The sequence below is a fragment of the Pseudorasbora parva genome, chromosome 17 (genome assembly GCF_024679245.1).
Source record: "Pseudorasbora parva isolate DD20220531a chromosome 17, ASM2467924v1, whole genome shotgun sequence".
Taxonomy (NCBI): Eukaryota; Metazoa; Chordata; class Actinopteri; order Cypriniformes; family Gobionidae; genus Pseudorasbora; species Pseudorasbora parva.
The window spans coordinates 22344373-22368072 of NC_090188.1; the positions used below are offsets into that span (position 1 = coordinate 22344373).

General features: G+C 38.0%; 1 protein-coding gene across 3 annotated transcripts in view; it reads left to right on the plus strand.

Moving 5' to 3' along the window:
* The window catches only part of zmiz1a (zinc finger, MIZ-type containing 1a), a 155990-nt gene that overhangs the window by 555 nt on the left and 131735 nt on the right, over window positions 1-23700 (plus strand). The window lies entirely within an intron of this gene.

Genomic DNA, 23700 nt, shown 5'->3' on the forward strand with positions numbered 1-23700 from the left:
AGAAGCCCACCGTTTACACACCGTTCAGCGTATCGCTCTGGTGTGTTGCATTGTTCGGATGAAGAGGGCACTGTCATGCGGTGGACGGTTGGTTGGCACGTAGATGGGTACAATTGGATGGCTTCGTTGCACAAATGTAAATTAAATTCGCCGGGTCTTTTTGATTAGGTGAAATATATATCGTAGCCGCTTGATAAGTAAGGGGAAACAAGGCTTTCAACCATGTGCTGAAATGTGATGTTTCATGCTGTGGTGTAGTAAAAGGACAACCGCGTTGATGCATCCGAAGTCGCTGATACATTGTAACATTTCGTTCGAATCTTGGATTCTGTGAACGCTTGAATGCAACATTGGGACAGACTTTGAGGACACGAGAAGTGCTGGGTGCCTACTGATTATATATGATCTGGATTTCGTTATCAGATTAGAGAAATCAAGTGTTTACAATTAGCAACCATTTCGTTTCAAATATTCATAATTAGATGACAGTTGACTTGTGGTTTGCATGATTTGATATGGGTTACATTGCCTAGCAGGGAAAACACATTAAATAATGTTTGAATGATCTGTAGTTTACAGATTGTGCCCCTAAAATGTAAAATATATATGCAAAATGGAATTGAAGCAGATATATTAAAAATATTGTTGTGTAATACAATTATTGCTTTCAAAAATAATGTATGAATGTACTAGTCTTACTATTTTACTATTATTTATAAAAAATCTAAGGATTCTTAATTGGTACATTTTATTCATTTACCAAAGTGACTTACAAACGAGGAATACAAAAAGTGATTTATCTTAAAAATCAATAAAGTGCTAGTTTCAGACATCGCTCAGAATAGTTGAATCAGTGCAAAACCAGATATAAGAATAAGTTGGCAAAGGAAATGTTTCTATTTGCTCTTGTTTGTATTTATATCAAAATCCAGATTTGATCTGATTAGTTAACCTAAAAAGTGTCATCTAAAAATGGCCACCGATTATGATTTTAGCATGCAATTTGTAATAAGCCCAAGATTACTTTTAGAAGTCATCTAAGATACAATACAGTTCACACATGCCAAGTGTCCACCAAGTGTTCTCTTCATCTTGGGTGCTTAGTAAGTGAACATTTTTCTCAAGACAATATTACAACTTTCAGCTTTGGTTAATAAGTTTGTATTTTCATACATGAAGTTCAATTGAGTTATTTATTGATGTTTTTGTTTTATTTATTTTTTGAGCGTGACTCGTGCTTTATGCAGAGTCATGTTGATGCTTTTGATTCTTGAAATATTACATATTTTGTTATTGTAGGAGAGTCTTCTGCCAATAGTATTACAAGAAGCCTTAACGCATAGATGGAATTCTTTCTAGCAACAATTTGAGTTTACAGTAAATTGTTATTGTTTTGATCAAAATAGGTTTTGTTTTCTCAAAACTAAGTTTTAACAGTAGTTAGTTGTTGGAAACGGACACTTTTTGAGTTTTGTAGGATGGTTCTTCAGTCAAAGTTGCCATTTAATGACAATTTCTTGGTCACCTCTTTAGTACTGTACAATCACAGTCAATGTTTACATTGCTTGTGTGAGTGCTGATAATGTTAAAAACTTCCCCCTTAACTTCAGGGTGGATTGCATCTGGAACAAAGGTGAAAGTACCTAGCTCTCGGCTCATTTTGTGGTGTTGGTTCATGTTAACATTATTGGAGGAGGCATATGTTAAAGCCAATTATTGTTTGGAAATGTTTAAAAATGAACCCACACATAAGACTGGAGTCTAATTTGATGAGTCTGCTGGGGGTGCATTTTAAAACACAGAAGATTTACCCACCAGTGTGACGTCCCCTCTATGAGTGGCTTAACTTGTATGAGTCAGGAATGGAGAATGTGTCTAGGAGAGGACAGGAGAGGAGTTTATTTTCCTTCCTTCTGCAGACAGGGGCCCCAGGTTGAGGATCATCATTACCAAGGGCAGAGGTTTTAGCCATAGTCATGTAAAGACACAGATAGAGCTCAAGTCATTCTGTCAACGCGACTAAAGAGGTATTGCGAAGGGCTTAATTGAGCTTAATGTGGGATTAAACTTCCACAAAATCGTTGAAAAGTTGTTTTCAACATGCCAAAATAGAGAGAATAACGAGGTGTCATTTGAACAAATTAACATTGTCAAAAAGTAACAGATTTTGCACGCAAATTATTCAGTAACAGGTTTATTAGTTATTGTTGCTCACATCGCTGCATATTTATGCACATTTGTGTCTCTATTGTGTCTAGGCTAACAAATGTGCTCAAGGTTGTCCAGTTTAGGAGCGTAGTCTAGATGATCTCTTTTCACATTCAAATTCTTGGCATGTGTGACAAAAGCTTGCCTAATTCACTGGGCGATTTAAGGGTGGGAATCGTGAGTGATCCAGCAATACAATATCATCATGATACTTGGGTCACAATACCATACATAAAGGATTCTGTTTATAACTTATTTCAGCATAACTTTTTTTTTTTGAGGTCCCAAATTATTATACTATAATATATGCTATAATATATTTGTTTCCCCCACTGCTAGACAACTAATTCAAATTAAACACTGAGCTAAAGTTTGTTTGGTTTAGAATTTTGAATGATGAGACATGATGAGTTCAAATGTCCTTGGTACTCTTCATTAATAGTGTTTCATACTGCATTTCATCCCCTTGCTTATAGCCCGAATAAGAGACGGTGCATACTTTACCTGCTAAAAATACTAATCAGTGTTTTGACAGGTTGACATTTAACTGTTTGCACACTATTGTGGTGAAATTGTGAAATAGTAGGCCCACGTTCATTCTTCATGCAGCTGAACAGTTGTCTAGCCACCACCCGCACACGCCCACTCTTGAACCTGAGTCAGGCTTTGTTTGACTCCACATGCTGTACTGTGGATCATTTATTACGCTTAATACGCTGATGGCCTTTTTTAACAGTTCGCATTACGTCTGCATAACCGCCTGCTCGACTTGTGTGTGTGTGTGTGTGTGTGTGCACTTTCGTTTCTGTGGTGATCGGGGTTAATGCGCCAACGTGAAATGTAGCCTTGGAACCACAGATTATTCAGACAATAGGAGTGCATGACTTCTTATTTCCTTGCCGACTTACGGATCCGTCGTTCCGTTTCATCTTGCGGTTCGTGACCTCGGTGAAGCAGAGGGAGAGGGACTTTTGATTTTAATTACATGCATCTGCAAAGAGCGTGGCGTGGGACCGAATCTGCTTCCAGGCTGTATAAGTTGAAAGCTTGTTGAAGGCTGCCTCCGACTCTCGAGCTGACAATGTGACCATGGATGCTCTGGGATGCGATGTGCAAAGCATTAGCTAGCTGGTGCCATTCTAAGTGCTTTACCCCTCAGAAAGGGACTGTCAGGCCCACAGTGTCACAGGCTCATGCATGTTTGATTTGACGCTCTTTGAAAAATGAACGCAGAAGATGTCACAATGGCTGTATCCCGTTTCTGTCGGCGAGAGCAAGTACATTGAATCAAAAAATGACACCCAGCTACTTTTTTCCTCAATGCGAGGGCTTGATATTTGGCACTATAGGACAAAATGTCTCCACCACACTGACAATTTTGCATGATCACAAGCAATTACCTTAGTTTTCCCGTGCCAATAAAAGCTCGCAGTGCTTTGAAGTCTGACTGCCGCTGTGTGCTGTGCAAATCCAGCTTAAGCAAAACAAACATATTGTCCTCAACCTGTTTTCTTTTGACTGAGGCAAATTAGTGTACATTCAGTGAGCCATGTTCTCCATGCTAAACTGTTAAGTCCTGCTACTCTTTTAAAGAGATCCATCTCTCTTTGAGAAACAAATATATGCGTTAAGTGTAGATTCTATAGAGAGCCAGGGCTCTGTTTCATGTCGTTGAATATATTAGAGTGATGAAACTGGTTGTACAAAGCTGTTTAATAGATATTTCTACACATTGAAATTCTGCATTTAGGTTTTTTTGAGCCATTCATATATGTATGCATTTATTCAGACTGCGTTCTTTTTATGTATTGAAATACTGCCATGTATTCCATCATGTGGAAACCTTGGACCATGTCACCGCGTCTGAGCTGTCTGTCCCTGTCTGGGAGCAGGAGATTTCCCTCCGTCCCGGCGAGTGATCGCTGTGTTTCTGAGAGGGACGTGCAATTACGTTCAACACAGCCCGGGGGATTCATACATGTTTTCTGACAAAGTAAATTAATTAGGTTTTCTTAGGAAAGATAAATATTGTTTCTCATACAAATTTGCCTTTTATGGGAAGTAGGATTTGAGTTTGAGCGCGCCAAATGACACGCACACATAACCTTGGCTTAGACATTTGCACAAGGTGAGACTAAATGAAAGCTGAATGAAAGGCAACTATAAGATGTCAGGAGAACATGACAAATGGACGGTGGCGAATGAAATTCATAATAGATCCACCAAATCCCTTAGTGTTGCAGGAAAAAGGTGAATTTATATTAAACAGTAAATATGCATTTGATTTAGTTTCTCAGTTTTCTCTCTCTTTGCTTGAAGATACTTGGATAGACCCCCTCCCCCCATTTTGATATTAGAGGTGATATGAATTTTTCAGGTTTATTACTAGGCTAATCTGTCAAGATGATTTCTATTGACAAGGTCTATTTTATTTATTTACTTTATATATTCCAATGTTTTTAATAGGGATGCACAATATATTGGCCACTATATTGATATTTTCTGGTATGTGTTAATTTGTAATGTTATTGTTATCGGTCCAATAAGAAGTTATCTTAAATTAGGCTGATATCTTAAAGCCGATAAATAGTGGATTATGCAGCTGAGACACTTCAGATGCGCACTGTTCACCATTTTTTTGGTTAGGAAAGTTGGCCATAGGAGTTTAAAATGTATTTTAAAACTTACACTGGTTCTAAGACTACTGTACTTTGTACATAGTTTGATTCATGTTAGTAATCTTGGGACATGGCTTTTAATGGTGAGACTTTTGTTTTTGTAATCAGGCTTTAAAAAATTATAAAACAATTTGGATTTTAGATTTATTGGCTAAAATATCGGCTATCAGCGTTAAAATACAAAGAATTATCAGTTATCGACATCAGCCAAAATGTTCATGTCGGTGCATCACTAGTTTTTAATTGAATTCCATGCTTGAATATGTAACTAGGCACAGAGTTGTGATCAACCAGTCAATAATTTTACTGATTCAGTCTATACTTCATAACACAGTTCTTTTGAGTCTGATATTTTGTATGGGTTTTATTTCAGTAAGAGAATCAAATTGAACTCATTAACCACTCCAACAGATTCAGGGACCCATTCATGAATCTGATTCAGACTATGAGTTCCTATTTGACATATTATAAGTCATACTGTTTGTCATAGAAAATAATAAGAAAAGAAAGATTATATTGATAATCAAACCCCCTTTTGTTGTTAAATAGCTACTATCTGGATTTACTAAAGACAAACAGTGAAAAATTAGTGCTGAAAAGCCGTGGGCACAGTTATTTTTGCGACTGACCTTATTCCATATGCATTTGTAGGAGGTTCCCTATCAGACACAAAATTGATGGCGTGAGAGTATTTAAATGAATCGTGCAAGACGATTTAATATTTACTAGTCAATTTGCTGGTATTTGGGGCATTATTCAACGCTAACTCGTCCGTGTTTGTTAATTTGCGCGTTGATAATAGATTACTTGCCGAATCATTCACTTCGATTGGTGCTTTTTTGGGATTATGCTCTCCTGCTAATTTGCCCTGTTTAGTAAATCTGGCCCATATATTCAGCAGAGCACCACTCCACTGGTATGGTGTAATGTCATATTAATCTTGCATAGTATGCTGTTAAAACGGCTCTATACGTTTACCGGTTTTCTTGTTTTGTCATATCATATAGGTATCGTTTTGATTTCGGTTTTTATTATCTGGATTCTACTTTGTCAAAATCACACGAAGCTCACGGCCCAGAGCTTTCTTTAGCGCTTATTAACCGTTCAAGGCAGATCTCACAATGAAAATGTATTCCATCTGAGAACACACCTCTTGCTCCACAAATACACTTCATGCATCACAGCCTCCGTGCAGAGCTCATGAGGTGACAGCTGTAGGCAACAGAGAGACGTTCATGGAGTGCTAGTGCAGACTCGGCGCCAGATAGAGCATGATAAATCCAGAGCCGTGTAAGTGTGTTTGTCTGCGCGTGTATGTCCAGGCTCAAATTGGCATGCAATGGCAAGCGCCACTTCCCAGGTAAGTGCTGTGTGCCCTGGCTCTTAATGACTGTTTCATAAGCCACACTCTTGGTGGCCACTATGTGCCCTCCCCTCTCGTTCACCCCTGCGGTTCTGAACCAGACTGCTTCACACTCTTATGAGCTCATGTCTTTTAATATCTCTACCTGGGCTGTTCAGATAAAGAGCAATATTAGAAACCCCAGAGTGCAAATATTGTAAAATGGCACTTCTGGTGTTGTTGTTTTTTTGGCTCAGTCTTGTCATAGAAGGAAAAGTAGAGTTGTTTTAATGGTGGGCTAGTGTCTTAGAACTCCAAAGCAATTAGCTGTTTTTTTCACGCCAAGTAGTCAGACGTTTATTTATGCTGTAACTGTAAGTTGTGTCGTCTGAATACCACCACAATAAAGTTGTCAGCTACAAGAGGAGCGATAAGAGTAAGCGATATTGCGAACTAAACCTTGATATTTCATATCTCATTCTTGCGCGCATCTTCTGAGAAAACAGAAGCCATTGTTGCACTGATCATTTATCATTGCTGTAATGAGATTAAACTAATCGTGTATTCCAGAGACAGCAATGATACACTGTGTGGGGCTTGCCAGGGATCATCTTCAAACAGTATTTGTCATTGTCTCTCAGTGCTTTTTAATTAACTGTTGACAAACAGCGTAAGCCTTTTGGGTGTTATGATTTAAAAGCAGTCCCATTTCAGTGTGTCCTAAAATATGGTTTCTTTAAAGACAAAAGCTAGAGAGAAACAAATATGTTTTGCTATCTATTAGACAAGAACTCTGTAAAAAAATCTAGTGAGCTGACTTTGGAGACTAAGCAACTGTAACCTTGAAGAGATGGTTCACATAAAACACAAAATTCATTATTTACTCATCCTCGTGTCTTTTCAAGTGGAACACAAATGATATTTTGAAAAGTGTTATTTTTTTTGTCCACACAATGAACGTTAATGTTGTTTAGCAAGGGGAAAAAAAGGACACTTTTTTTTCAAAATATCTTAATATGTTCTATAGTGGCGAAGCAATGCGTTTGTGTCAGAAAGATATCCATATTTATTGCACGTTTAAAAGTGACTGGCCTTCCAGGGTATGACGTAGGACGCTCCGGTGAGAATATCTTAGTTTTCGCGAAAACCATATTTGGTTTTGCTCCATCCTCTGCGCGTCCGCGTTCATCACCAGAACTTACACTTATGCCTGCATCCAACGTCATGCGCATAGTCTCTCGTGAACACGCATACAACAGTTAGCCGAAGGTTAGCGATTAATGTTTGGAATGTTTTAAATATGGATCTTTTTCTTTATAGCTTTCATTTTTATTTCCATTTTAGCATTTCAACTAAAGTCAATATTTTCAGTTCCCATTTTTTTAAAGATGCACTTTGCACCTTTTCCGTCCGCTAGAGGGCGCCTATTTAAAATACATGTGTAGTTTGATGACGCCAAGTTTGTGCTCAGAATCTTGGGACGTTGTCTTCACCTCACAGCCCATGGAAAATAATCGGGATAGGCCTCGGGCAGAAATCATGTTCATGGATGTGGTTATTAACATTACTGTAGTGTAAATCAGAGCAGGACCGAGTGTTGTGGAGCTGAGCAAGACTGCTGGAGTGATTGTTACACAAACACACAAGGACTTTTATTATGACGGGAGCCGGCGCTATTTACGCTTTTCCGGTCATGAATATTAGGTAACGCAGCTCTGTTTATCATATTAGATACATTTGAAAATTATATGATGTTACTCTGTGCGTTAGCTCAACGGCTGCTGTGACGTTTGGTGCACACTGCTAAGAGTAAAGAATCTGCAGAATAAAACCGGAAACCGAGGGTAACGCAGATATGACTCAATTGACAGGCGACTCCCTCAGACGCTATGCTCAGACGTCCCGGCTCCTTGGTTAAAATAGCAATTTTTGCACAATTTACAAATAGATGGAAACATTTGGGATATTGTAAGTACTCAGCTGAACAAAATATATAACACTGGCCTAGTGATTTTTGGATATTTCCCTGCAAAAATACTACGTAGTGCACCTGTAAGTTTTTCATTGAAAACTTTCACTTACCCACAACCAATTTTTTAATGGATTTGGTTCTAGTTACGCAACAACAATTGGTCACTTTTCAATTTTCATGATGATTGGAATGCTCCCTTGGAAGGCATCTTCCTTTTGTGCTTGCTAGTTTTTGAAACCAAGCTTCCGAGTAAGTAGTTTTCTTAAACAAGTTCAATGTTTCATTAGTGGCTGCTGAGATCGTTAATCTGCTCTTTCAGTAGTGAGCTTGTTGCTGATGCATAAGCAAACAGTGTTCACATGAAATGTTTTAATTGCACATTAACCCACTGCTGGCATATTAATCTGGCATGCCTTAAAGACGGCACGGCGTCCTTTACATTCCCTGATAGTTTTCTATGGCAGCGTGGCCCTGGGTGAGACGTCGAGCATCAGAGTGAACTGTTGTTTTATTAGCTAGATTGAGCCGGTGGTGCGATGCACGTTGGGTGCGTGTCCTCGGAGGACGCCTCTGAGAGCGCCGCATCTGCAGTAAGTAGTCACCAGGGACGGATGGCACATGCCAGCTCAAATTTTCACGGCGGCCCTCAGCCGAGAAACAGCAGACCGGGAATAACATGCAGATCTTTTTTTCCCCTGTCACCATCACAGATATAGGAAAGCAAAGCACCTTTTTCAGGACATCTCGAGCGTCTAATCAATATTACTGAGTGTTATTGAGGTTGGCTTGCTGTTCCTTAACCCCATTCTTGCTCTCGAATGCTGCCTTCGTGCACATGGCTGTCTAATTTTCTCTGGAATTCTTTTGATTCTGGGACACAGGAACAGAGGAAACTCAATCTGGAGTGCCCTGAGGGGTTCCTCTGCAAGAGAATTCCCACCCAGATAGTTGCCAACACCCACACAAACATTTATGTAGGTTTGTTTTCAAGGAAGAGAGCGCAAACCTCAAACCTGCGTCACACCACAGCCGTCGACAACCGCAGAAGGCAAAGCAGCTTGTTTATTAGTGGGCAGGTGGGAAGTGTAATGGCAGTTGAACATGTGCACAGGGGCCACTGCGTATGTGCCGCAGTATCATTAATTAGATCGCAAGTTGTTCTAACAAAGAGCCGCAATGTACATGCTTATTTATTTAACGTGCTGGCCCATTTTGTGTTTCACACTTCATTTTTTATTGAAAAATGGAAGGGAATACTTTGTTTAAGATTGATACAATTTATTTAGTTTAATTAAAGGCACAATATGTAAGATGTTTTTTATTTAAAATATCCCAAAACCACTAGAACAATGTTATGTATTTTGTTGACTTGTGTACATTATCCAAAAGGTTTCCAGCAATGGTTAAATCAGCTATTTTAACCAGTGTAACATCCCATGCATCGCTTGCCAATGGCATCATATCCCCGTTGCCCTTGATTTCTGGTTTTATTTACATAGGAACAATGGAAACACTCTTTAATATATATTTTATTAACCAGGTGAGCAACTGTTTGGATACTGACAGAAAACAAATCATTGTTATATAGCTCTAGATGGTTAGTCTTATTGTTTTTATCTCTTCTTTTCTTAACTTGTATGTGTAGTAATTCAGCACTTGTGGCCGTGTCATTAGAATTAAATTAAATGTGAAATTTGAGTGATCAAACTTAACTAACAAAGTTCAAGTTCAAGGTAGAAGGAGGTGAACGTTAAACATAACTTTAATCATAACTTGAATCGTATATTATGCATGAACAATACAAACAAATGGTAGCGGCTCACTGCGTTACCACAGTAATGTTAATAAAACTTTAGCTCATCCATGAACACGATTTCTGCCTGAGCCCTGATGGATTGCTTTCAATCTGTTGTGGAGGTGAAAAGACGACAACTCCCATGAGTCCATGCTCATTCACGGGGTCATCATATGCCTTTGTTGTTGTTCTGAATAAGCACACTCTAGCGGTGAAACTTACACACTGTGCCTTTAATTAAATAAATTTAAATGTTAAAGCTGCAGTCCTATCTATTTTCCGTAGCTCAATTTACAACGGTAAGCTTTTAATAATTATGTTTTTAATTCCAGTGGTACTGGTAGATTTCGATGGGAAATTCAAGCATATCTTTGCAGCTAGTAGGCTATCATGGGTGTGAGGATGTTGGAGGTGGAGATTTATAACAATTTCTCACTGCACTTGATTTAATTAAACGTATCATTATGTTGGCAGATCCAGAAAGGTTTGCATGACTATCACCAGTGACAATTGGAGATTCATCTGTTGTAGACTACAAAAACAAAAAACAAAAAAACACTTCAACCGGCCAATGCGAAAACAAGGTTTAAAAGGGGCTTTTAAAGGTGGTGTGAACTCTGTGTTTTGATTCAGCTTTTTGTCTGCTGGAGGTAGGCCTGTGACATTTAAATGGTTTAGTTGTAACAGTAGCACACTTACGCTTAATTCATACAGTCACTGAGTTTTCTTTGTTTTTCTTTGTCTATGAGAGGGAGCAATTCACCTCTACTCCACATTAATTCATTGGTATATGACAATTAGAAATTAGACTGCACAGAAATGGAAACTGAACTACAGGTATCCCTAATACACATTAGGCAATACTAATGTAAACATTAACAATTTAAAAACAAAGTATAATTTGCACGGTTTGATGTGATATGATAAACGATCATTGGATTTAATCGTCATGATTTATTGCAATGCTTTTTTTCCCCCCTTAGTTGGTCAGAACAAAAGTGGATGTCATCTTACTTGTTCAGATGACATTCTTATGTCGGTCATACTTTCAAAGAGTAGAATCTGTGATTCTGAATGACAGTATCCACACCGGCACGGTAACTAACAGCTGCACATACTCCTCAAAACATTGAATTCCTCCGCACCATGTCGTGGCACAAGTCACGTAAAGTTGATAAGTCCGCAAATAACTGCAATTGCAGATTTCGAACAGAGGTGGCGAGTCTGGCGACAAAGAGGAAAAACTACGGACTACAGCTTTAACGTTATTGACTGTACATTATATTTGGCTAATAGTCTTTTTAAGCAGTGTCTTACAATGCAACAGGCTATAAGCTCGATTATATCAATTGTATGGTTTTCTACATTTGCGAAAATATTTTTTTTTTACTAAATTGGTCACACCACAGAACTGCAAATCTATAAATAACAAAAAATACATTTTATTTCTCAACTGTCTGCTTACTTTTTATAGAGTGGCTGTGTGTAAAATTGATCCTCAACATTTTTTAAAAAAAAAAATTCACATTGCAGTGATCAGAAATGGTCTGTTGAGGCTATTTGTTAGAAATTAATGTTTTTCTCTGATAGTCTGTTGGAATGAAATGGACAAAAATGTGTTCTGTGATATTCAAGCACAATTTTGTGTCAGGCCATCAAGGTCAATTGTGCTTTTTGTCTCTATATTAAAATAAAAATGGTTTATTTAGAAAGAAGAACAACAGTGTTTTGTCTAGAATTGACCCTAATAATGAGGCGGTGTACCCCGTGTTGTTAGCTGCAGCTGGTGTCTAAAGAATTACCACACGCCACTGCCCTCTGGCTATGGTTCGCCAGCTCATCTGATATTGAATAATGATCGCGGCTGGCTTGTAGCAAACCACCATTCCAAGTGTCTGTCACTTTAAGTGACTTCCACAATGGCAGCCTTTTTCTCCACCCTGTTTGGTGGTGGCTTCTTTTAAAGGGGTGAATTGAGAGCGCTCGGGGCCTGCGTCTGTACTAGTGCGTTTCCCGTTCTTGGCCTCCCTGCGAGTGGAGGGGGTTGGCGGTGGCAGTCACGTGAATGGTAATTGTATTTGTGTTGGGTTCCTTTCAGGCTGTCGCTGTAAATCTGTTTGACTCGTCACTTTGTAAATCATTATGATGGCTAAAAGCCTTTTTATTGAATTAAGGGAGGGGAGTTGTTCTCCTGAGCAAATATAAGATGGCTTTTTTTTGTTTGTTTGTTTGCCCCACGCTCATCTTGTGTAAGGATATCACTCCGTTTTTGTGTGCTTTTGCTAGAATTGCTTGCTAAAAAGGTAAAGTTGCGCTTGTGATCTATATTTATTTGTGATTGTGTTATATGATTTTAAAAGGACATTTAACTCGATTTTCAAGATTTAGAATCCGAGTGGAATAATACGCTAAAAAGTTGATCTCATTACATTGCAGATGGATTCGCATGAGGTGTTCCAGATGCTACAAGAAGATTGAGGAATATTTTAAAACTTGGAAACTGTTTTAGCTTTGGGTCAGAGAGGGTGAAAATCATTAGATGAGGACTGTCAAACTCAGAGTGTCACTTACTAGCAAAACTGGTTTCGGCTGACAGAAACATGACAGAGTACATCATGTCCTGAAGATCAGCAAGATCAGCTTGACTTGTTGTCTGATAAACATCTCCGTGCTCCTCTGCGCTCCCCTCTGCCACTGGTGGCTGGCATCATGCGTGGCGGCAGGCATTTGTCACTCTGAGCTGATGTACTGTCAGTACACACACGCTAAACAGGATAAGAGAACTACGGATCTTCTTTATTCTGTTACTTGTTCGCAGTGGCAGCAAGAAAGTCACGCTTTTGAAAAGATGTCTTATCGTTTCCATAAAGATGGAATTGCCAAATGAAATGTTGTTTCTTGTTGTTAAAGATAGTGGTGTTATGAACACTGGTTTAGAATTGTATGAATGAATGCCCTTAAATGTCAGTTTTATGTTTGTATACTGAAGGTCTCAAACAGCTAATGTCAACTGTTGGGTGCAGCTGCTGACGTCAAAAGAGTGTCCTGCTTGAAGTTGCTGTGAAATGCTGTTCGCAACCTATTTTGCCCCTGTAATGTGATGTATTTCTGAGTGAAACAGGATACTGTTGAGAAAAAAAGAAAAAACCAGGGCAGGATTGTATTTATTGCAATTGATAAGCTTGTGAAAAGTTGCTTCTTCATAAAGGATTGTAAAGTAAGAGGGATTCATGCACTAATAGGAATGTTCTAGAATGTTCTATAGTTACAGAAATGTAGCTGGTTGTTTAATTTTGATGAGAACTGTAAGATGCATTGGGGATATTTCTTTATTTATTTTTAGTTTGTATTGCATATCTGCATGCTCATGTCCTCTGCCACGTTTAAGGCTCACTTGGTAGTCTTTTAAAACGCTAATATTTTAATGACACTTAACTATTTTGAGCAAATCTCAAACTGAATATTCAATTTAAATACTGTGTATTGTAATCTTGTGATTTTCTTCATTGACTTATACCATTGAATTTAGTTTTAGTTTAGTTTAATACCATTGAACTTAGAATGAATATATATATATTATATCATATTATTGTGTGTGTGTAATATGTATATATATATATAATATGAAAAATAAACTTTTTTTATTTTGTAATAATATAAAAAAAAGGTAACCCTGTAGCTTAAGGTCCAATTCTCACTATTAACTAATTGCTTATGCATATTCCTAGGATATTGGTTGTTAGTATTTATAAAGTACATATTAATGCCTGCATAACTATATTATGTAACTATTAATAAGCAGTATTTAGGAATTACTGAGGCAAAAGCCGTAGTTAATAGTGTGACTTGGACCCTAAACTAAAGTGTGACCAAATTTTAATATCGACCAGTTATCAGCCATAACACAGACAAAATATTGATGCTATTTATGTGTGCATCAATACTTGTGAACTGTCTTAAAAGGATGATCGTGAATTAGGTCCGTTTTATTCCCAAGTTGACTTTACCAGAGAGAAAGTTGGTTTTATGTACTTTAATATGTTTGTACTCCGGGAGGGCTCGAGGTTCCTGGAAGTATGTACTCTGATGGGCAGATCCACTTTTGTAGTAGGGAGGAAAAACTGCTGGAATTTCTCACAGTTGCCTGTCTGACAGAGTAACAACTCAAGCTGAAAACTCTTCTGGAAAATATTGATGTTGGAGGAAGTCAGTAGACTGTCACAAGTGCGGAAGACTTTGTGCATGGTGATGATGAATGTGTCCTTGGCAAAACAGTTACAGCTCCGTTGCTTTTAGAGTTTTAGTTAAGCATTTGGATATCATCCTGATCTCATGCAGTTTGTTTCCTAATTAGATTTCAGTTCATTTCAACAGCCATAGTATCAGTCTGTAATTTGGTAGTTTCAACAGTGTATCGGTTCTACAAATTGGTCGTGACAATTGAGGAGAAGATTAATAATTATATCCCATTACTGTAATAGACGCCCTAAAACTGCCTCCTGGATAGATGCAGCTCTCAAAGGAGCGTGGATTTGATCATTCGCTTAGGCTTCCGTGAATTATCTCAGAAGTGAATCTGACATTTTGTTTATTCAGTTTTCCCACAAAGTATTGTTCAGTGAAAGACGGTGCAGACAGATTGCATTCGGGCCTGTCAGTCACAGGTGCAGTCTTTTCCGTCTCTGATAGCTAATTAAGTCGTGACACATGTTTGGCAAGATGCCCACGTCCCAATGGATTATGAAATTATTATAGAAGGCATTCAGAATAGAGGAGCAGAAAGATCAATATTGCATGTTTGCATAAGCTCATTACTAAAGACTTCAAACGCATGAAACATTTCTGTTGTATTATGTAGTGGTTAACACGTGGTAGGCCTCTTACACTCTTGTTGCTAATTTGCTAGCCAAATTATAAATGTAAAATTAAATTCATTATAAACAAATATACAGTCTGTCAGCTTCATTTACTGTCTTATTCGAAGTAAACGCATGCTTCATCATTTATGGTGTTCCCCTGATATATGTAGAAGTTGTCTAGGGCATCGAGGATGGCCACAGAGCCATTGTTGACTTAATCTTTGCATTTTAAATGATGTTGCATCTATTTTACAAATCTAAATTTGCATTCAAATATTTTTGCTCATTAATCATTGTCAAATCGTGGCATGTCGTGACTTGTATATGGCATTATTTGTTTGCATAGGGTCATAAAAATCAGAGCATGATTGTTTTGCCTCTTTACAAAGCCTGTACCTTCTACTTTTATATACAGTTTGATAAATCGGTGACTGCTAATAATGACTAACACGGTCAAATATATGAAATTGCGAATGGTTTGTGTTTTCGTGGGGTGTTGGTTTCAGTTTTTACTGAGTGACTTTTGCTTGTACTCGTTGTACACTAGGTCGACTGTGAGTGAAATCAAATAAACAAGATTGACTGGATGAGAGCCAAGACACATTACTGGCACAGGGATTGCTGTCAAAAACATCTCCGAGGATAATTAGCTGTGCTCTATCACTGCCGATTTCGCTTCTTAAAGCCATATTTATGTACACAATGCCCAGGCCTGTTAAGTCTAGAGGGCGTGTTATAACATATTGTGACTATTGCTAAGAAAAATGTTAGTTTCCTGTAATTTACTCAATAATAACATATTATTTGCTAATAATGAATCAGATTATATACTGTCACCACAACTGGAGTGATACATTGCAGAACACCCACTGGATATTTACCTTTTAAAAAAGACTGGCTGTGATGTGGATTTACCGAAGTGGTTGGTTTGCGTCTGAATTGGACAAGAAGTAGGACGATTTGAAGTCATTCGGTCATGAATAGCAGGTGGGTGTTGTGCACTCAATAATTCCAGGATATTTCCTGTCTGCTGTGATTCCTCTGTTAGCCAAAGCTGTCTTTAAGACTAGGAATGGGAATCTTTTGGAGTCTCACAATTCGATTTAAATCTATTCTTTGGGTCATGATTCAAATTAAAAAATCAATTCCCGATCGAATATATTGAACTGTTTAATTCATAATAAATTACATTTCCTGCCTTTTTGTAGGATATTGGTAATGCTATTTATTATCGGTATATTGTTTATATTTGTTCCCCTGGTACAGTTTTGCCATGTCTGCTTAATATATTGTGTTTTTAAGGTTTTGTTTTTCTTTTTTGCTGTATCTGGCAACCCTTCACCTGAAACTTTAATGAAGATTTCAGAAGCAAGTAGAAGGAGAGCAGCAGTAAGCAAACTGAACAGCAGCTCCTGTTAGTGTTGATTGGTTGGGAGTTATTTAATAAAGTAGTTGTAACCTTGTAACCACGTTTATATTTTAGCCTATGTGAGTACTCAAGACGGGATAGTGATTGATCATGAAAACAATGAATTAAAAAATATATTTTATTATAAAAATACATTCTGATTGTTATTGCGGCATATTGTGTGATCCTATTGGTTAGTGTTAGGACAGCATGCTGTCCAGACTGGCAAAATAGTAAAACTGTGGATTTGAAAGTGCACAGTGATGCCTGAAAACACAGTGCAAGATATGCAATCATAATATTTGAATGAGAACACGATTGTAACAGAATGTTGTTAGCTCTTTGTGCTTTTTATTGTGTATATATCTTAATCTCATGTAGGATGAGTTTATTAACCTGCTAGCAAAGTTCTTCAGTGTTTACCAGTTCAGTCACACTTAAGCATTAGCGCAAACAGCATTGCCCGACATTGTCTATAATTGGCTTTGAAAATGCACAATGATATTTGGAATCACTTGATAAAATACAGTTAGTGCAAGATATGCAACGCAATCTGCCACACATACATAATGAGAATGTTGTGAATTCTTTGTGCTTTAGGCTACATTCAAGCTGTCAATCTAAAAATTGTGTGCTTATCTGATTAAAATCTGATCAGATTTAGCAAGTGTGACTGGCAAAAAATACATGAAATGTGATTTATTTTTAAAAAAAAATTTACCAATCAGTTTTTAAGATACATTCATACGCGTTTCTGGAACTTTCTGGTTTCAGTCTGACTGTTCTGAACGGATTTTGAATGGTTTATGTGACTTTCTTACGCCACGTAAAACGTAGACTAAATGTCAATGAGACATATTTTAAAATTGGCGTAGACGATAACATGAAATAAAGCCACACATACTAGCCCCCTACGTTTCAGCTGGTGCCTAAGAAGGTGCAGTCCAGCTTGGCAGCCTAATTTTTTCATGTTGTAAATAAGACAACATCTGTATTCCAAACCCCTCCATGTTGTTGTTGTTGTTGTTGTTGTTTTTGGTGTATACCTACCAATGCAACGTCATTGTCATAGAAACCAATGCAGATTTTCCGGAAAACGAATGGGTGCCATCGGACACTAAATCAGATACGAACAGTTGCGATACACAGTATGGACTGTGGACAGCCAATAGCCTAATTTTAGAGCCGATTCCAATCAGATACAGACATAATCGGATTTGGACTGACAGTGTGAACGTAGCCATAGTTGCCTGTGTTTCAGTGCGTTGTTACGCAAAGAGCATATCCACAACAGAATGAAAACTTTCTAAAGGTCAAGTTAATTTGCATTTGCGTCCTTTTGTGCAGATATAAGTTGTAATGTTACATTTATGTTGTGTTTAAAGGATACCTGATTTTTCTCATATGTGCCATATAGAATGCTTAGTTCATTCACTCTTCAGTTTGACAGCAGCTATTAGTTTTGGATGTTACTTTTTCGAAAACATTGATATTATTGATCGACATATTTTCATGTCATATTTTTATTTGTCAACATTCATTTTTATAACAGCGTTTTAATGAAAGTATTTTCATTATTGCCGTGACAGGCATTTAGTAAATTGATTTGTGAAATTTGTGATTACATTTTAATCAGTAAAAGAGAGAATCGCAACTCGTATGTGAAACGATTTTTTTTTTTTTCTCCGCAAGCCCTATTTCAGACCCACTACAACTCTCTATTGTATTTTATGTACAGAACAGTATGATATGATCTCAGCAAAGCTGACACCAACACTGCACAAAAAGAGTGCTTTTAGCCATTATACTCAATCAAAGGTCATTTGGTTGTTGTAGAGACAAATCAGAAGCAATGACAGGATCTAGCTGAAATGTCATTGCTGAACATAGACGAAATCGATGGCTGGAGAGAAGGGAAGGGTTGTACTGGCAGGGAAAGTATACGAGCTTAGTCACAGTCTTGGAACCCAGGATTACTGTTGACGTCTTAGGAAAGCCTTGACCTCAGAAGGGATTCCCCAAATCATTGATGTGTTCCACCCTGAAAAATAACTTTTTCCACTAAAAGAAAACAAGCTGAATTTTCACCAGCCATTGCTCCAGTCTTCAGTGTAATATGAGCCATCAGAAGTTATTCCAATATATTTTGATGCTCAAGAAACTTTTCTTATTATCAAAGTTAAAACATTCATTCTTTTTTCAGGACTGAATAGAAAGTTCAAAAGAACAGCATTTATTTAAATTTGGTCTTAACTGCCTGTTCAATTTAATATATTCTTACTGAATAAAAGTATTATTATTCATGCTGTTGCTGGTACTGCAATTAGAGTACTGTTATAGCCAAAATGAAGCCAAGTTGTTGCTAAAAATGTAACACGAGTTCTCAAGATCCCCATGACGAATTATGGCATTATCAGCAATGCCTTTCCTTCAGATAATTGCACTTCTTGTTTCTGCTGATAGAGGAAACCCCAGATGTTTGTAGGAGGTTTCAGTGGCTCCTGAAGACAATAACCGGCTCTGATGTTGGCAGGTAGACTCCATCATGGATGGGCTGCCAGCCTTTGATGTTATGATGCCAGGGCAGAAAGCACTTGCATGCGGACACTAATTGGTCGATTGGCACCAAAGGACTTTGCACAAAGATACTCTGTCTGTTTTCCATTAGTCAGAGTGGGTGCAAGTTTGATTATGCTTCGCGTAGGCATGACCTAATAGAAAATATTTGCCTGGCTCTAATTCTATTTTAGTCAGTTTGCAATTTGACATACTGGCAAATGATTCCCAGTACACTTGTAAATGCCTGATTGTCAAAGATATGGGAGATGAGTTGTTTGTTAGTCCACACTGAATGCATTTGTGAAAATACTTGACCTAGGGACCTATTTTATCAACTGCAGTACAGACTTCGTTTAGGGGCGATAAATCTTAATTGTCTGCTTTCTTTTAATCCTTCAATTGAAGTGAGATATCGGAGCGTAGGCCCTCCACCTTTAAGTGAGATCCGACACTTGAGGGAGTGAAGTGTTTTCGCTGGGAAATGCATGAATGATTGATAGCAGGAGCAGAGCTGTTTAAAATCGTCTTGCTCCCTGCTAATCAATAATTCAAAGCACTTTCTGTATTTTGGTGGCACATTAAATATCAGTCACCGGCTTGAATTCTCAATTTGATTTATGTCTGTCAAATACATTAGTGGTTTGTCGTGATTCTCTTCATTTAAATCAGTTAATTTTGCCCATGCTGGGAGTGATCTCACTTGTCTTGGTTTTCTTATTACTAGTGTTTCATGTTACAAGAGTAAAGTGTTGATTAATAATTAGGCAGCTGAGCTGTTAGAAAGAAATGTCTGTTAGGATCTAGACACAGGATCTCATCCGTTGGTTAAAGTCGACCATTTGATGTGTGAAAGATGTAATATAGAATATGTAAGGGATAATGTACAACCAGCCAGTTGTTGTTGTGACAGTGTGATCAGTATCACCGCATGAAACCGAGGGGTCTTGTATCACCCTAAAGGGATTGGTTTTGCAATTACAATCATGAAATATTGATTTATGGTAAATTGCGTTTATTATATGAGGCCAAAGAGTACAAAAGCAAACTAGTACAGCAATGTACTAAATTGGTTTCCAGGGCCAACGGTCAGAGTACAGAGAAGTGGTCATTACAAAAAAGCAACAACAAAAAAATCACTGTGAATGCCATGATTGACTAAGCAGAATCAAGTATTTCAGAGAGCATGTAATCATTGTTTGAAATGTGCTCATGATATGACTAAGCACTCCTGCCTTACACATGATTTACTGTAGGGCACTATCAGCCTGTGTTCAACATGCCTTCATTTTCCTGAGGCGCTAGAATGACGGTTTGACCTTTACTTCACCAGAGGTTGAGGAGCTGGTTGTGGCGCATGCTGATGTTTCTATTTGTTTCGCTTTGTATCCACGAGGAACTACCGGGATCTCCTGCAAGACCAAGAGGGCTTTTAAATTTTCAAAGATAAATCACTCGCTGCTATCGCGTAAGTGCTTTCTGCACCGCTCGGATCCCTGGTGTTAAAAGTCCGAGTCGGCTTTGCTCTCATCCACTCGCGGAGACGAGCAGCGTCCGGTCCATTTGCATTAACAGGGAAACACAAAAGGATTTGAAGGAGGAAATTGCCTCTTGTAAACACAATGGCCTTTCCTGTGAGTTCTCATGATAATGTCCTGAGTGGCCTTGGGGCAGGGTCTAGAACATTCCGTTGAAGAGCACATTGAGGTCTGCTTCTGTTTGGCCTTTAGCGTGAAATGGCAGTGAGACTTGCAGCCTGGATATTGAGCCGCAGTGAGCGCGGTGGCTGGCTGATGTATACTAACAAGCTTGAGTTTCACGTCAAAGCATTCTGGATGCGCAGTGCCGTGCGTGTCTGTCAGGAAGAGCTGGAGTGACTGTGGCACGGAGGCTGATTTCCAATGCCTTAGGGACCTCTACATTGACTTTAAGAGAGGGAATGGTAAGCAGAAGAAGCGTCCTCCCTCGTCCATGCTGTAACATGATTGAACATCCTACTTGAACTATGCCTTTATCAACAGCACAAAACTATTCAAACAATTCTGCTCACAGTAGTGTGGTTAGCATTAAATTTTTTGCCATGCAATATATGTTGAACTTCCCTTTAGAAACTTAAAAGGAGATATTTGTTTATATTGATGTGTAATTTCTGCGCCAAAATTGGTATCAGACAGAATTGCAATTGGTTTAAGTTGGTGGTAACACGAAACAACCCAACCAATGGCACCAGTATTAAACTTAATTATCTGTGTTGAGCATTGAGTCAAACCTGAGTTTGAATCTTGTTTAAAATCATTATCGGTTATGTATGTTGCCACTAATGGAGCTGAAAGTCTATATCATTGCAAAATAGACTATAATAGGAATAAAAAAGGACAACACTACATGCTGTATTTGTGTTGTAACATTGTGTATGTGTGCTCTTTGATAAATATGTTTTATAGATTATGACGGGCCTGTTGTTGATGGGTTGAACTAGCTTTTGGCAGTAGGAGGAGGAGAGGGACAATTTACATCAGTTGACATTAGCGTCCATGGCTGATTTTGTTATCGCCTGTTCCTCATCAGCTCAGCTTGTCAGTTTGCTGAAATATAGTCGCACTCTTATGTCAACAGCTAATATTTACATAATCCCTTTCCTCCCGCTTTGGTAACATGCGCATCTGAATGGCCAGTGTTTAGATTAGAAGATGGCGATTCATTTTTAACACCAGAGGCACATCGTTAAAGTACTAAAATGGGATGTTTGGCCTTTTGAGAGGAGCTCATGTAGCCTGCTAATGAAGTCTGGGAAGTGTGCATATGTAAAACATGACAAAATAAAAATTACATTTTTTGTGCAAACACACTTTGTGTTTAGCATGGTGTCAACTACAGATATGGTCTTTTAAATGGTCTTATTCTCCAGCCTGCTTGTATATGAGGGTTTTGTATGCAAACTTCCTCTGCTTGTGATTGAGGTTTCTGTGACATGATGCAATATGAGTATGCTCTGTGCTGTGATTCACTCATCTGTGATGTTTCCTATGGGTCATGATTGCATAAGGTCAGTTGAATCATATAGCCTGTAGTCTGCATGCTGCTCAGTATGTCAAAGAGTTGTGTCTGACAGCAGCAAAGTTTATTAGGTTTTTGTTTTTTGAATCGGTAATGCAGCCCTGCGTCATTGACATTCTGAGTCTCCTGGCGCAGTTGCACACAGAGCGCATTGTGTTTTGCCTGATAAACAACCTCACAAATCGAACCACTGCAGAAGTAATTCAGTGGAGCCTGTAAAAACAGACAAGAGGAAGTGCATTAATGCACTTGTGTGACCAAATAATGAAACGGTTTAAATACCTGGATAGATACACAGCCTTTAATAAGGTGATGTATAATATGTAATGTATATGTGTGTGTATGTGTATGTGTGTGTGTGTGTATTTATCACACACACACACATGCACCCGCGCACACACACTTTGACACATGACCCAGTCTTATTACAGTTCAAACCAATTTTTAATTATGAATTGAAATGTTCAAATGAAACCTTATTTTATTTACTCATGAAGTGTACATTTCAATGTATGCATTTAAGACCGATTTAATGATTTGATTGCGTTATCCAGTGGCAGCATTTCACAACCTATGGTATGGCATGATCCCTTCTGGCCATTCAACAACATCATTCTAAAAAAAGAATATTATCTTAACAAAACATGGACAAAAATCCGCTAAAAGAACTTAACAGAAGACTTAACAACTATGCAAATACCGAACTCTAGATAAGCCTTCACTGTGCCCTAACCAAACGCAACACGTGAGAAAAAATATATTTATTATACTGTTTTTTTTTTTTTTTTTTTTCTGCAGCGTCGTGGCTGGAAAAACATACAAAGTATGACAAGTGCAAATGATGTGCTTTATTTAATGTAAAATAATTTAAAGCGAGTTTGAATATCATTTTTTGTTACCTTTTATTGACAATAGCAACAATGGATAATTCACCTCAGATCTTGAAAATAATTTAGGAAGGAAACAACTATGTTCAAACTGTCAAGGTGAACAAACAAGTGTATTCTATGATTTTAAAAAAATAGTTTCAGTTTTAATAGTTTTCATTTTTAAGCATGCTAAAATTGTTTACGATTTAGGAATTTGATATTGTATTTATTGCGACTGCAGTCTGGTTTGCAGGTAAAAATTGTGTTGCATCGCGTCATGTTAGGACAAGTTAGGTTTAAATTTGGCTTTCAAAGCCGCAACAGAACTACCTCTTAGCATCATGAGCTGTTTATTTCCCCTGCCTGTCTGAATGCCAGGGTACGGCAACTGCAGTACTCTGCCATACGTAAACGCCGCTCCTGACGTTATCCTTAAAGGTTTGCAATTTGGACATTTCTTATAATAATTTAAAAAATATATATTTTTAAATGTCTGTAAACATATATTTTTTCTCTATTATACTGCATTAATGACTCTGGTGGCTTTTCTTTTGTGCTAAAACAATACAATATGGAATATTTTTTTCAGCCTTAACATGTACTGTTCAAGGAATAGAGAGAGGACTAGGAAGACATGCACACTCGCACTCAGTAAAGCTCTTAAAAAACAGGAACAGAAACCTGCCTGAAAGGACTGCATCACGGTGGCTATTAAAAGGAGTGGTGGTTGCTCCTGATAAGCTCAGTTTGCTTATTGCACCGCACAAGTATTGGGGGCAGAGGATTATTGCCACTTGTGTATATTTCTGCTGATGTTTTTTTTCTATCCCTCTTCAGTCAGATGGTGCATATTAGAAAAACCTGTCTGATGCAGAAGTGGAAGGTGTTTACTCTCACCTGAATATAAAGTGAGAATACACAAACTTGCAAAGTTCTTCCACGCATACACTGTCGTT